General features: G+C 39.9%; 1 long non-coding RNA gene across 1 annotated transcript; it reads left to right on the top strand.

The window, feature by feature from the left end:
* The first annotated feature begins 4,317 nt into the window (after positions 1 to 4,317).
* Positions 4,318 to 14,738, top strand: LOC102553833 (uncharacterized). Its single transcript, XR_015627069.1, has 3 exons — positions 4,318 to 4,579; positions 13,216 to 14,040; positions 14,559 to 14,738. It is a non-coding gene; the product is annotated as an uncharacterized LOC102553833 (long non-coding RNA).
* The last annotated feature ends 737 nt before the right edge of the window (positions 14,739 to 15,475 follow it).

Raw genomic sequence — 15,475 nt, 5'->3', positions numbered from 1 at the left:
ATACAACTCTATGATATTCCTTTTCTTCTTTTAAAATTCATCTTTATGTTTTACAGACCAGTCATTATCCCCTTCCTGCTCTACCCTCCAATAGTTCCTCTCGCCATTCCTCCTCCCCCATCTCCAAGAGGATGTCCCTACCCAACTCCCACCTCACCAGGCCTCTCCACTCTCTGGCCTCAAGTCCCTCAAGGGATAGGTGCTTCTTCTCTCAGCGAGGCCAGGCTAGGCAGTCCTCTGCTGTATATATGTAGGGGGCCTTGGCCCAGTTAGTGTATGCTGCCTGGTTGGTGGTTCAATGTCTGAGAGATCTCAGAGGGTCCAGGTTAATTGAGACTGCTCGTTCTCCTACAGGGTTGCCCTCCTCCTCAGCTTCTTCCAACTTTTCCCTAACTCAAGGTCAGAAGCTTCTGTCCATTGGTTGGGTGTAAGTATCTACATCTGACTCTTTCAGCTGCTTGTTGGGCCTTGTCTCTTGGAGAGCAAGCTAGACAAATGTCTGTAAGTGCACCATAGCATCAGTAATAATGTCAGGTCTTGGAGCCTACCCTTGAGATGGATCCTAATTTGGGCCATTCACTGGACTTCCTTTCCCTCAGTCTCTTCTCCATTTTTGTCCCTGTTCATTCTGTTGGCCGTTAGGGCCTCAATCCTGTTCCTCCTCCTCAATAGCTGATCATAATCCCCCTTTTCCCTTCCCTGTCCACTCTGACACCCATGGCCCCCCATGATTGCTTTCTTCTTCCTCCCAAGTGAGATTCAGGCATCCTCAATTGGGCCTTTTGGCTTGTTATCCTTTGTGAGTTCTATGGATTATATCCTGGGAATTCTGCACATTTTTGGCTAATATCCACTTATTAGTGAGTACATACGTCCTTTGAGTCTGAGTTACCTTACTCAGGATGATATTTTTTAGATCCATTTGCCTACAAAACTCATGATGTACTAATTTTTAATAGCTCAGTTATATTCCATTGTGTAAATGAATGCTTTCTGTATCCATTGTGGGACATCTGGATTGTTTCCAGATTCTGGCTGTCACAAATAAAACTTCTAGAAACATAGTGGAGCCCATGCCTCTGCAGCATAGTCCAAAATATATAAAGAATTCAAGAAACTAACCTCCAAAAATCTACACAACCTAATCAAAAAAGGGGTTATAGAACTAAATGGAGAGTTCACAACAGAGGAATGTTGAATGGCCGAAAAGCATTTAAAGAAATGTTCAAAGTCCTTAGTGACCAGGGAAATGCAAATCAAAATGACCCTGAGATTCCAACTTACACCAGTCAGAATGGCTAAGATCAAAACCTCTCAGTTAACAGCACATGTTGGTGAGGATGTGAAGAAAGAGAATCACTCCTCCATTGCTGGTGGGATTACAAACTGGTACAACCACTCTGGAAATCAGTCTGGAGGTTCCTCAGAAAATTGGAAACAGATCTATATATTTCTTAAGTACTCCTTCATTCACATCATGCCTCTATGGATTTTTAAAGCACAGGATAAAACTAAAGCAATCCATAGGAGCCAACAGAAGCAATTGCATTCTTCTGTCTCTGACTACATTCAACAAAAGAAAAATTAAGTGTTTGCTGAACATCTGCCATATTGTTTTGCAAGGATCTTTCTCCACAGAAACCATTTTCTTATGTTTATTATTAGCAAGTGAATGGTCTTCTTTCCCTTGCTCCTTTTATGTTTTAGATACCCTGTTAATGTAATTTATTCCATTTGTTTGTGAGGCTAATCAAGGACATGCCATTTTTAGCTTATTGTGCCTGCATGACAAGCAGCAAGAAAAAAAATCACTCATTTGTCGCTGTCTCTCTCTATTCAGCTATCTCTCCTTTCTTTGGAAGATAAAGTACATATTTATACAATAAAATAAACATATTATCCAATTTTCTCTAAAACTATAACATTTTATATGAAAAGGGGTACAAAATTACAATCTGTACATGGTAAGAAATTCACATACATGTTACATGGAAAAGTATGAAAGAATCCAGCAGTGTGCTGTGAATGTGGCACTTACTGATCCAGCTTGCATTACTGTATATTTATGCAGTATGTCTGGCACACTGCTGAAGAATGCTGACTCAACAGTACTTATAGCGAATGTGGTTTCCGTCCCTCAGTAGGACTTGTAATTCTGACTCTTAACAAAGAAATATACTGCAGTGTTAACCTTCTGACATGGAGGAACACAAAAACACCAGAGAGGGAGATTGGGGACAGCAGCAAAGGCCTTTTGGAGAAAGCCACTTTGACATTGCAATCTGAAGCATGAGTCAGGTTGTCACAGACAAGCAGAAGAAAAGTCCTTTGCAAAGAACCAGAAGCAGGAATAATAAACGCATTAGAGAAGTCACCTAGAATATGGTAGTATTCTAAGGAAAAGGTAAGGAAAGTCCTAAAACCATAGAAAAGCAGGACAGAGCCAGACCTAAACGACAGCCAGATCTAAGTCACAGAGAGCAGCTTTCACAGGAAGACTGCACTCATTTGTGAGACATCAAATATGGGCTTTGGAAATCTCTCACTGTGCTGTCAGCAAGGCACAGAGTAGCAAGATCCAAACCCAAACCTGGGTCTTAAAATAGTTGACATAATCTTGGAGAGGCCCTGTGACATTCTGATCTGAAGGAAGGAAGTAGGCAGAAAGAGCTGTAAAGAATTGTAGAAGTCTGGACCCTAGCCAGAAAGAACCCCAGCAGTACGTTAGGATTCTCATTCCAAACACATAGCTTCTCAACAGAACTGTGGGGCATCTGCTATAAAAGTATGCAAAACATCATCTGTACGCTAGCTCACGAAGAAGTTAATTAAATTAATTAAGGTCATACAGTTAATTACTGGCATGTCAGCATCCTAAAATAGGTCTTCCAGCCCAGTAACTACAGCTCAGTCTGTTATGAGTACGAATGTAGCAGTTCTCTTAATGAAATAAATCCAGGAATGTTCATCTAAACTGCACTCACTAAAGGAAGGTTATGGACCAGCATATGGAAATCAGGCTCCATCCTGACTTTAAGGCTCACATTGCAAAAATATCAGTTGTTTGAGTATCTCTTACCTTAAATAGTCCAGGTCTCTTAGACCCATTCTATACATTAAGTTGCATTTCTCACCAAGGAAATCTTCCTTACTGTCTGTCAGAGGCTGTCCTTGACATGCCAGTCAACTGTCCATGGCATTATCAGAGAGACCTATCTTATTCATTAACATGCAACCATGAGTGGAAGGTTACTGAAATAATGGCGAGGAATACAAAAATCATGAATAAAATATGAGAATCAGTGTTGAAATTTGCAGCCTAAATGTGCACACAAAGGTGGCATCTCGCCTTGGGTAACTCCGAAGGATGATGACTCTGATTTATAAAAAGGAGCTCAGAGGGGATCAGCACCTTGGCTTGAGTTCTGTCAGCAGGATTATCAGATGGATTCAAATAAAATGGGTTAATTTTTTTCAGAGTTCAGCTGTGAAAATGGAGATTTCTTTGTAGCAAAAGTAAGAGAATTGGAGATAAAATAGACCTTTGCTAAAGAAAAGAAGGTTTGATACATGAAGGAGAATGCTTGTAGTAAAATATTTTTTCTTAGAATCAAGGTATATTTTTAGTTTGCTTAGAAAGAGTGAGGCATAGAAAATGCCAGGTTGAACTCATATGTGGTAAACAGAAAAAAAAGTGGATTATTACAATGTAAAAAGAGTAGAGGTGGGCAGACGAGTTAGGGTTTACTATACAAAAAATATGTTGAGAGTCCTGGATTGAATTATCTAGGTATGCCTTGATGAAGCCATAAATATCTTTGAGCCCTTCTGCTGAGTCTCCACAAATTTGCACATAATTTAAACACCGCAGACAGACTAGCAATTTGAAAGGGAACCAAGTCCCACTGAAAAGGCTCAGCGTAAGCAGAAGTTTAACTGACCATTTCCCCTGCCCTGATGCTTCACCTGCACCCCATGTTAGGATGTGCTTTAAATTGACGTGATCTTTGGGGCACTTAGGAATCCAGGGTGCTGTATTTAAAAATAAGTCACTTTTTAAATTTATACTCTTACTTAATTAAGATGTGTGATTATTCATATTTCAGTCTCCATTGGGTATGTTTGTATAGAATGATCATATGTATAAGGTGACAGTGGTGGCTGGGGGACTTTTTGTATTCTTTTTCAGGCACTGGCATGGCAATTAAAAGGTCCCAGCTGTAATGATGCCAGAGAGGGTGTGGTCTCCCACAGAGGAAAGCTTACACGGCTCATTTAACATCGTTGCATCCTTACAGCAGCCCTAACTGTAGACTTGGTCAATTACCTTTTCGTCAACAAACCAGAGCTCTTGGTTTGACATTTACTCACACAGTAGTTATTTATTCAGTGTCACACGGTGAGCACCTGATGGCCCTCAACTTGTGGCCTGGCTAGCTTTGGCAGTTTTAGTCAGAGGAGCTATTGGAGGACCTCCAGATCTCTCTCAATTCAGCAAATTTCCTCAACTCTTTGAAACCCAGTTTATGAGTCTATAAATCGAGCTCCTAACCTTCAGCCCCCTGCCTGCTGAGATAAGGTACGTGCAAGATGCTTAGGTTGACCCGCAGCCTTATTCTGTGTAGCTTTTTCTTTACTGTGGCCAAGGAGAAGCCTGTGGTCAGATAGAGATTAGCATCTCATTTTCTGTCACTGAGCTTCTGGGTGGAGTCACTTGGTTGAATTTAACAACTATTGTGTCTATTTTGACCTAACTTTCTACTTCTAGTTTATCTTTGAGCAGAGCACTGAGGGTTATTTCACTCTTGTCTTTCTGCTCCTCTCTCTGTCTCTTTCTTTGTCTTCCTACCATCAACAACACCACACAGTTCTCCTGGGTACCATGTTCATGGGTGAAGAAGCAGGTACACCAGCCAGTTCAGCTCTTATGAAGCCACCTTTCCATGTGTTTCTAAAACTGTGGCTAATACCAGTTCCTCCACCTGGTTAATTTGTTTTCAATTACTGCTATCAAAAGCAGTAGTAACTTCTGGTCAGTCGAGGGAAACTACGGAATGCTAGTTTCTCCAGATATAAAAACTGGTTGTAGCTATCTTATGATGCCACTTTCTTTATTTGGGATCACATGAAAGAAAGGTCTGGGAAGCGCTAACTGGTACAAGGTAGAAACCAAAAAGTATTTTTAGAAGGTCATAGTGATATGTACCTTGAATTCCAGCAATTAGGAGACAAAGACAATCGGGTTCCTATGGGTTTGAGACCAGCCTGGTCTAGATAATGTGTTCCACGTTGGCATAGCTACATAGAGAAACCATGTCTAAGACCTAAACCCAACAAAAATATTTCTTTTTTCTATTATTGACATTCTCTATGGATGTTTGATGCTTATACATGCACTTTCATATAAAGGGAATGGCTTCTATTGTCAACCTAACATCTCTAAACATAAAAGATCCCTTTGACCTTATGCTGGACAATTGTGGTGCACACCTTTAATACCATATCTTGGGAGGCAAAAGCAATTGGGTCTCTGAGTTATAGGCCAGCCTGGTCTTCACAGTGAGTTCCAGGAGAGTCAGGGCTATAGAAAGAACCCTCTCTCAAAAGAAAAGGGGTAGGAAAGAAAGAAAGAAAGAAAGAAAGAAAGAAAGAAAGAAAGAAAGAAAGAAAGAAAGAAAGAAAGGAAGGAAGGAAGGAAGGAAGGAAGAAAGAAAGAAAGAAAGAAAGAAAGAAAGAAAGAAAGAAGAAAGGAAGGAAAACAGAAATAAGCAAAAAGTCCCTTGACCTATTTAAAAAATAACTTCCTTCTCGATGTTTTTTTCTGGGCTATCTAACCAGAACAACCAGTACAAAGGTCAGGGTGGAAAAGGACAACCTTTTGGCTTCGCTTTGATCAAACTTAAATGAGTGAACCAGAGTCCCAATAAACAGAGTCATAGTGCCTTGCATTGAAGTCTTCCTGTAGGAAATATGGCCTTGCATTGAAGTCTTCCTGTAGGGACTATGCTCAGGGACTTTGTAGCAAAGTGACATGACTGAACAAAAGTAAAATTGCTGTGTTTATCCTCAGACTACAGCCTTGGTCAACTTTGTGTTTGCACAATAGAATACTCAAGAATAGATGGTTAGCATGGGGAAATATGCTTGGACTGTGGACCTGTTTGAGGACTTGGAGGTCAATGAGTTTGGTCCCAGCTTTGGAGAAGGTCTTTGTGCTTCACTGTCATGTGACAGAGGGGGAAAGGCAAGAAAGAGCAGAAGCAAGAGGAAGCCGAATCACAGCCTTCTATCTCTCTGGTGAGAGCATTTGTCATTAGAGTATACCTTCTGGTACTGTTGTACTGGAAATTACGTTCCCAACACAGGATCCTGGGATACATGATGAAACTCCTCTAGACACAAATGTACTCCCCTTGATTTCCCTTCAGTATTTGCTATGATTTTTAATCAATTCTCTTTTACCATTTAAAATTATTTTATTATGAGAGATGGGACCTCAGAGGTTGAACATTTCTGTGTATTATAATATTAGTAACTATTCTACTTATAGAAAAATGTTGTATAAAATTGATTGAAAATGTCTCTCTGTAAAATTAATTATAATATAGACTATATTGAGGGAATCTTTTATATGCATAATATTGTCATTGGAAATAAGGATATTTTTTTAAAATGCAGATATCCATATTGTTCAAAAATTTACAAGACTATTTTCTGTCAGTTAGCCTCATGTCTACGCTCTGGCCTTGTTTGTGCTCTGCTGGTCTAATAGTAAGTCTATTTCCTGGTGCTTCATTCAGTCACATTAAATCCTCACCAAGGAGCTCACACGATTCTTTGACCCATTTTCACTTCAATCTTGATTGGTTTTTTAATCTTTAATATATGAATAAGGAAGCAAAAGTTTATGTATTGGCACTTGGAATTCTCTAAAAAATGCTGTGTTTGAATAAGGGGTTTTCCTCTAAGAATTTAATGTGGTTAAACGAAGCATGAAGAAATACCCTATTAGACCTGCAGTACACAAAACGATGCCAGCATGTCAGTTAAAATTACATTCTCATTACAGACAGGCTGCTGACACAAGCTGTGCTCTGGCTGTGTCAAACTTGATTTTATAATCGTGTACTAGCCTTATGGGTTTTCTCAGCAAGCTACAAGATTTCATAGTTTCACCTTTAGCTGTATAGCCAAATGGGCATAACCTGCGACAATAAGGAGGACATTAAAATATTTTTAAATTTGCTTATTTTTTATTTTGTATGCGTTTTGCCTGCCTCTTTGTATGTTCACCCCCACATGTGTGCAGTGTCTGCTAAGGCCAGAAGAGCATGTCAGATACCCCAGATCTGGAGGCAGAGATGGTTGTGAGTTACTATGTGGGTGGCATCAACCAAACCTGTCGACATGACCAACAAAGTGCTCATAGCCATGGAGCCATCTCTCTGAGTCAAGAGGTTTTAAAAAGGCATCCATAATATAGAATCTCCCTAGCTTATTACTTTAGAAGAAAACTCCAGAAATTAAGTGGAATCTGGAGCTCTGTGTTAATGTAATGATGAAAATTTCAAATGTCATTGTGAAGATTAATCCATAGTGCTGCTCAGAGTGGCATACAGTTCTAGTGGTCCTTCATCAAGGTGTCTTTAAATATAATAAGTGCATATTATACATCTGACACAATATTCATTAGGCACCAACAACACTGTGGCAAATCAGCATCAAGTTATATACAAGATATAAGATAATAAATTAGCCATCCCACCAGGTCTCAGAAATTATGTCTACAGAACAGAGCAATCTATACACTCTAAGATGGGGATAATATCTTCTCTGTATGTGGGAAACTTTGGCACATTCCAGACCCCATTCAAAAGAATGTTTAACCTGAGAGTCTTGGACTCGCACACAATGACATGATGAGCTGAGCAACTGCCTGAGGTGCAGAGAACTGACATTTATGGAATGCTTAGAATGTTACCCGCATGATTTCTTTTAAGCCCTCCACATGCCACTGACACACCTTCTGTTGGGGAAGGAACTGAAGAGGTGTGGTTATGAATCAACCCTCATCACTATTATTGCTATTATAGATAATTTAAGAATATATACTAAATGAACCCAGTTCTACACCTGGTTCCTTCTGAACCTACTCAAGACTTCCACAAGGGTATAGATATCAAGATATCTGACCAGCATCCAGATATCTCCAAGGCTGTCTCACTGTCTCAACTCTCTAACACTAAACATGGCAATTAATTAAGTTGAATGCAGAGGAAATACGACTAAGTAGCCTCGGTAGTTTAAAAGCAATACAAGATTCATCTGGAACACTGTCCTTAGCAGGACAAAGTGCTGTGCTCATCAACTCCCAGCTGCTATTGTTACCCAAATGAGACCTTCACAAGACTGGGCTCATTGAGGATCTTCCACAGCTGGGCTAGGCTCATCAAAGTCTGCCTTTCTCTGAGGATATACAAGCAGTTATTGGTAGTTGACAGAGACTTAATTACTTGTAAGTCACACACCATCTTATAAATAGCCTTTTACCCAAGATCATACATGTAAACCTAACTAAACCCACTGATTCAACATAGAAGGTTTGAGTAGACTAATTCATTTGATCTGCCACTGGTACCTTGTTTAGGGTGAAAAGATTTTTGTCCATCTATTCAAGAAAAGTCATACAATAGGGACCATGTCACTGCTTGGTATATGAAAGTTGGCTATAGCAGGAGTTTGTTAGCTTCTTTGTCATGCTACCATATGGTACCCTGGAGGAACACTGGTCAAGCAATCAGGGCTCTACATCACAATACCTATGCCACTTCATGAATGGTGAAACGATGTCTCAGCCAATGCCTCTGCATATAAATACAGGCTGTGTTAGGTTCATTGTCAACTGGTCCCCTGTTTGATGGGGTCTTTGTTGTTATTGTTGTTGGTGTTGATGCTGCTGCTGCTGCTGCTGCTGTTGTTATTGTTATTTTGAGGCAGGATTTTAGTGCCCCAAGCTGGCCTCAAATTCAAAATCCTCTGGTCTCTGTCACTTACTTATTAGAATTAATAACAGATAAACAATATCACACCCAGATTCCTTGCAATGTTTGCCACAATAGATTCTCAATATTTGTTAGTGGAATCAATGAATCAATAAGTGAAAAAGGGCATTGTGCAAAGCCATTTGCCTCAATGCAGTCAACAAGTCATTTCTCTAGCTGACTGAAGGCAGATATTGGGGCTCAAAGGCAGCTCTGACTTTGATATAGAACCCCCTGTTCACCTACCTGAAGACATCACTGTCATTGGATAGCTTGGAATAATTTCCCAGGGCTCAACTTCAGCATGTGCTCAAAGGGGGGAACTTTGATGTATGTTGTAGAATGCCAAGCAGTATTGTTTGGAAACTCATCTGTTTTATTACAAAGACAAAGAGCTTAGGTTGAACCTATATCTGCTCTATAGATCAGTGTACATGAAGAAATGATAAAGAGTGCGGGAGCAAAGATTCAAAAACCCCATCAGCTTCAACTCTGCATCAATTCCTGAAAATCAGTCTGCATAACAAGAAAGAAGATACATCAAAGACCTCCTGAGGCTAGAGAGATGGTTCATCAGTTAAGAACACTAACTGTTCTTCCAGAGGTCCTACGTTCAATTCCCAGCAGCTACAGTGGCTCACAACCATCTGTACTGCCCTCTTCTGCTGTTTTTGAAGATAGTTACAGTATACTCGTGTATACATAAAATAAATAAGTAAAACTAAAAAACAAAAACAAAACAACAACAACAAAACGTCCTGTTCAATCCCTTCCCACAAACTCCCAGAGGGAAGTAACAGATATATGGCAGACAGTGCCTTGCTTATGACCCTGGCACTATACCTAAATTGCAGAAGGTTATTTTAGCTCTAATGTTGTGTGAAGGGAAAGAGAACAGACTTGGATGACCAGCGCATGGTTTCGAATTCTTACCTCTGACCATTGCTTTTGTCTTTGAATAAGCTGGTTGGCTTCTTAGGACTGTAGAGTGCTAATTCATGAAACAGAAATAATTACAAATGCTACAGTGGATGTGTCTGCCTGCTCTCTTGGGTCATGACAAACTAATAAGGTTAGAAAGAGGAAATGATTAACTTTGTCCCTAATTTCAGAGGTTTTAATCAATGATTATTTGGTCCTTATCTCTCCTGGGCTGTGGCTAGACAAGAACTTTAAAACATAAAGAATGTGCTATCTTGTTAATTTTCTCAAAGAACCAGCTCCTGGTTTTGTTGATTCTTTGTATAGTTCTTTTTGCTTCTGCTTGGTTGATTTTAGCTCTGAGTTTGATTATTTCCTGGCGTCTACTCCTCTTGGGTGTATTTGCTTCTTTTTCTTCTAGAACTTCGAAGTATGCTGCCAAGGCACCAGAACATGCTCTCTCCAGTTTCTTTTTGGAGAAACTCGGAGCTATGAGGTGTCCTCTTAGCACTGCTTTCTTGTGTCCCATAAGTTTGTGTATGTCGTGTCTTCATTTTCATTGAATTCTAAAAGTCTTTAATATTTTTCTTTATTTCCTCCTTGACCAAAATATCATTGAGTAGAACATTGTACAACTTTCATGTATATGTGTGCTTTTTGTCATTTTTGTTGATATTGAAGACCAGCCTTAGTCGATGGTGACCTGATAGATTGCATAGGAATAGTTCAATCTTCTTATTTTATTGAATCCTGTTTTATGACCAATTATATGGTCAGTTTTGGAGAAGATACCATGAGGTGCTGAGAAGAAATATTTTCTTTTGTTTTAGGATGAAATATTCTATAGATATCTGTTTAATCCATTTGGTTCATAACTTCTGCTAGTTTCTCTGTGTCTCTGTTTAGTTTCTGTTTCCATGATCTGTCCATTGATGAGAGTAGTGTGTTGAAGTCTCCCACTATTATTGTGTGAGGTACAAGGTGAGATTTGAGCTTTAGTAAGGTTTAATTTATGAATGTAGGCACCCTTGCATTCATACCATAGATATTCAGGATTGAGAGTTCATCTTCATAGTGCCTCCTCATCTGCACAAGCACATTTCCCAGAAGCAATAGCATCTCCACAGTAGCTCCTCCCAGCCTCCCTTTCGGCTTCCTTTGATGTGTCATCTGCAATGATCTTGTCACAAGGTGGATTTCCTTAGGTAAGAAAGCTATAACCCCTCAATATAGTGACAAGGGTTTGGGGGACATAAATATTGAAAATACTAAATACATTCTAAATCTAAGGACAAATTTGGATTACATTGACTCCTGAAAAGGGAATACCATAAGGTAATGAACATATTAGGTAACTTCAACTTAAAGTTGTTAGAAGTAAGTCAGATTCAGAAACATCAATATCATGTTTTCTCTTATATGAGGAATCTGGGTTTAAATGTCTGTGCAAGTGTATGCTGGTGGGTCATAACAGGAGAAAGAGCGTATGAGAAGTTAGGAAAAGCTCTTGGTAAGAGAAAGATGAAGGTTAAGAAATGTATGTGACCTGAAAGCTGAAGGAAAGTGACAGGGCGAAGAGAGTTGGGGAGTAGGAAGAGTTGGGGTAGAGGAAAGGAACTAAAACAAAGAGCAGTGGTATCCATGTATGAAGATGTCACATCGAAACCCGTTACTTTGTATGTGAACTAAAATAATAATAATAAAATGCTGAAGACATAATTAATGTGCTTAGTATTTGCTGATGCTTCTCTGTACGCCAGGAGCTGTTGGAGGCTTTTGCTGGAGCTTATTTAATCACTGAAGCATCCTAATGACTCAGTACTTGGAATTAACTCCACTTTAGATGGGTGAAAACTGAGGCCTAGAGAGTTTAAAATATTCCAAAGGTATGCCTGAGATCGCAGAGGGCTACTCAGAGGGCTAGTCAGAGGCAGGGGAATCATCTGAAAGTATGCCTATAAGACCTGTCTGAGGAAGCAACAAGACCCCATTTCAAAATAATAATAAGATATAAGTTTAGTGATACTTGTCTGCTACCCCAGCTATTGGGAGAGGAAGACAGGGATCAGGGGTTCAAAGTCAGCCTCAGCTACAGACAAAGTTGGAGCCAAGCCTGGGTTACATGAGACCTGTACCAAAACCAACCCAAACCAAACAAAACTAATAGTAATGTGCGTGTGTATAAAATTTGATGGCTTACAAAGATATTTCAAAGATCAGTTGGGAATAAATTACTAGGCAAAAATTTGAACATTCTTCTATCACACTTTCAAGATGAATGTGTGGAGCTAAGGTGTTTCGTAGTCTTTCCTAGTCTCATTTTTGTTAATTATTTAAGAATTGTATACAATGTATTTTGATCAAATTCAGGCCTTCCCCCATCTCCTTCCCAATCCATCCTTTCCTCCCAACCCATCAGAGTTTGTGCCTTTTTTTAACCCATCAAGTCCAGTTTGTGCTGTTGGATTGTATGTCCTAAAAGTGGAGTATGTTCAACTTACCAGGGGTTACACTTAAAGAGAACTGACTTTCCCTCTCCTGATAGCTATTAAGTGTTATTCAACAGTATTCTGTTAGGAGTGAGACTTTATTCCACCTCCCTCCCTGTGCTAGGTTTTTGTCTGGCGGGAGTTTACACATGTCTTGTGCATAGTGTCTCACCTGCTATGGGGTGGTAGGGGCAGTTGCCTTGCAGCGCTGTGAAGATACTATTCCACTGTTGTCGTCCACTGCCTCTGGATCTTAAAATCTTTCTGCTCTCTTTTCTGTAACGATCCCTGACCTTTATGATGGGGTTTGATAAAGATACCTTTTTATCATTGCAACAACTGTGGATATTGTATTATGCAGTTTTGTGTTTAATGAACGTTTTCTAAAATTGCTGAATTAACGTAGAAAATAAACACTCAACCCCCATCAACATTTTGAGTCACTGTACTAAGTGATTTCCGACTACCATTTTATTTGAGTTTCAAAGCAACCCTACAAGGTAAGTAACCGTACAAGTGTCTATATATTACAGATAATGAAAGAAGCTCAGAGAGGCTAAACAATTTGCAGGGTCACCGAGCTCAGAAGAGCCTCCTTGTAAATGCAGGTATGTGCGACTGAAGAGCAACCCATGCTCTTGGGTAATGCGATACAGTGAATAGCAAACTGAGAACACTGAGACGTTCTGCTTTCTAAAAGATTCAGAGACAGTGTGATTTGTTCTGAAGTGTCATGACTCCAGTTTTACCTGTTATTTCCAAAGGACTCAAGTTTCAGCAAAGGCTTGGGAGCTCGGCAAGATCCTGGTTGAAGTTACAAACAGCTCTGATTGGAAGGAAGCTCACAATAAAATGGTTAAATGCACCATTCCAAACAGGAACCATCACATGGCTCTCCCACATGGGAGGCCACTGGGCACCAGGAAGAGGACAGATAAAGGATCCTTCCAGGTTACTCAGCAGCAGATGATCAGCAGGCCTGCAGCTGTCCTATAGTCTCCTAAGAAGTGGTACCACTTCTTTCCATCTGTAGAGATGGCCTTCCAGACATTCCCTTCAAAAACTTAACAGGCAAAGCAAAACCAAAATCCACACATGCCTCTTTGTGTTACTTTTGAAGTTCCAAAGCTGTGTTTCAAGAAAAGCTCCTGAAGTGACAGAGAGGTGACTCACTCCTCACACTGGCATTTCATGTGCTGGGCACTTCACCCCTGAACATTAAATCTGCTGTGTGTGAGTCAGAGCAAACCACCTTCCCCACTTTAGAGTCTCCAAGGATTTACTGTGAAACCCCACAAAACTCTTTGGTTTCCTTTCTGATAAACACACCACATATCCTGGGCCTGTTTGTGATATCTGGACTACCTTAACAGACTTTTCTGTGAAATCAGAAGATGCCCTTGTTTGTCCAAAAAATCATAGAAATGAGCTACAGAAATGTCTCAGTGAGCTGTCGAGTTCTATGGCAAGAAAGATGCTTGCAGTTTTCATGAAGGCATACATGGGAGTCCACTGTCCACCTTGAAGATGATAAAACCTAAGAGATGAGACAGCTGTAGGACCAAGGCTTCAGATGGCAGACGTGGAAGGTAAGGTCCCTTCAGCTGACTTTACTTACACAGAGATCACACTCACGTGTCAGACATTAAGAGATCCTAAATAAGATTTCCAGATGTTTGCATCTGTAAGATCAATCCCACATGTCAGAAGATGGAGCTGAACTGGTTTTACTGATGACAGATTATCTCCTCACATGTGGAATAACTCCCACGGAAGACAGAGCTAGTCATGTCTGGTCTCCATCGGGCTAATCCTCTGTTTCCAGGCACATGTAAGAATGTTCTGCTGGCTGTGGCAGAATCTTTGTCCATCAATGAAAGGAAATCTATGACCTTTAGTATTTGCAGTTACTTATAAGGCATGGAATTCATGCTCGCAGGGTGGTAGACTAGCTAAAATTCTAGATCTAGACCTTGTATTTGCTTCTGTAGACTCTGAATTATCTGATGGGGATAAAAAAAATCACTATCTCTTTATCACCTCTGCTAAGAGATTTTCCTGCCAATAACAATGGAATTGCAATGCTGATATCTGTGTTTGATTACAGGAAGACCACAGCTCAAGCAGCATGGATCAGGAAGAGTAGTAAAAGCCCTTGCCACAGCATAGTTCAGCACTCCGCCCAAGCTTCTTCCTTCTCATAAGATATTTTTCGAATTGTAAAATTATTTTAGCAGACACAGAGCATGGTACATTAATAAATGATCAAGTGGTGTGTGCTTTTAAATGCCCGATTTGGTCTCCATAAAGAAACTGGCAAATATTCCATTAACCACAAGCCATGTCGTCATTATTTAAACTTGAAACACATTTTTCCCATCTCCTGCTGGAGAGGCTCATGGAGACTGCTGAGTCTGCGCTTGAAAACTGACTTTTAAACAAAAAGATCGAGCGGGATTATTTATGAATGTGTGTAAATTATGTAATGGTTTCATTGAGATCTCAGGGACTTCTAAGAAGCAGAAAGTCCCCTGCCGTGTACACATCTCATTTAATACCCCTGTTTCATCTTTTCCTCCGCTTCAGAGATTTTCAGCAGTTCCAGATTCACTTTGAAACAATAGCTCATTTTGAAATGTAATTTAGATATATTTATTATGTGTTCTGGGTTAGAATAAAATATTGCTTTGCTGGGAAAAAAGAAAAGAAAAAAACTCAAGCATTACATACAATCACAAAGGAAATTGTTCCTGAAAGCCATTATTCATTCATGATAATGGGCAGGTGGTGGAGTTACACCACCAAACAAAATCACGCTCAGTAAGGACAAGTAGAAAAATCAGAAAATAATCAATGATGTGAGAAACGGCATGTGCTTAGACACATGCTCTCCCCTGACTTCACCAAGAGAGGTAGAGGCAAGGATTGCTGGTCCCATGGTTGTGTAACGTAAAGCACTCCAGAACCATAAGAGGAGAAAAGGCTCTGACTACAGACAGCTGCCAGAGAAAACAAATGTGTGAG

The sequence above is a fragment of the Rattus norvegicus genome, chromosome 8, assembly GCF_021556685.1.
Source record: "Rattus norvegicus strain SHRSP/BbbUtx chromosome 8, alternate assembly SHRSP_T2T, whole genome shotgun sequence".
NCBI lineage: Eukaryota > Metazoa > Chordata > Mammalia > Rodentia > Muridae > Rattus > Rattus norvegicus.
Note: the sequence above shows the minus strand (reverse complement) of the source record. Positions and strands in the feature narration are given on the sequence as shown.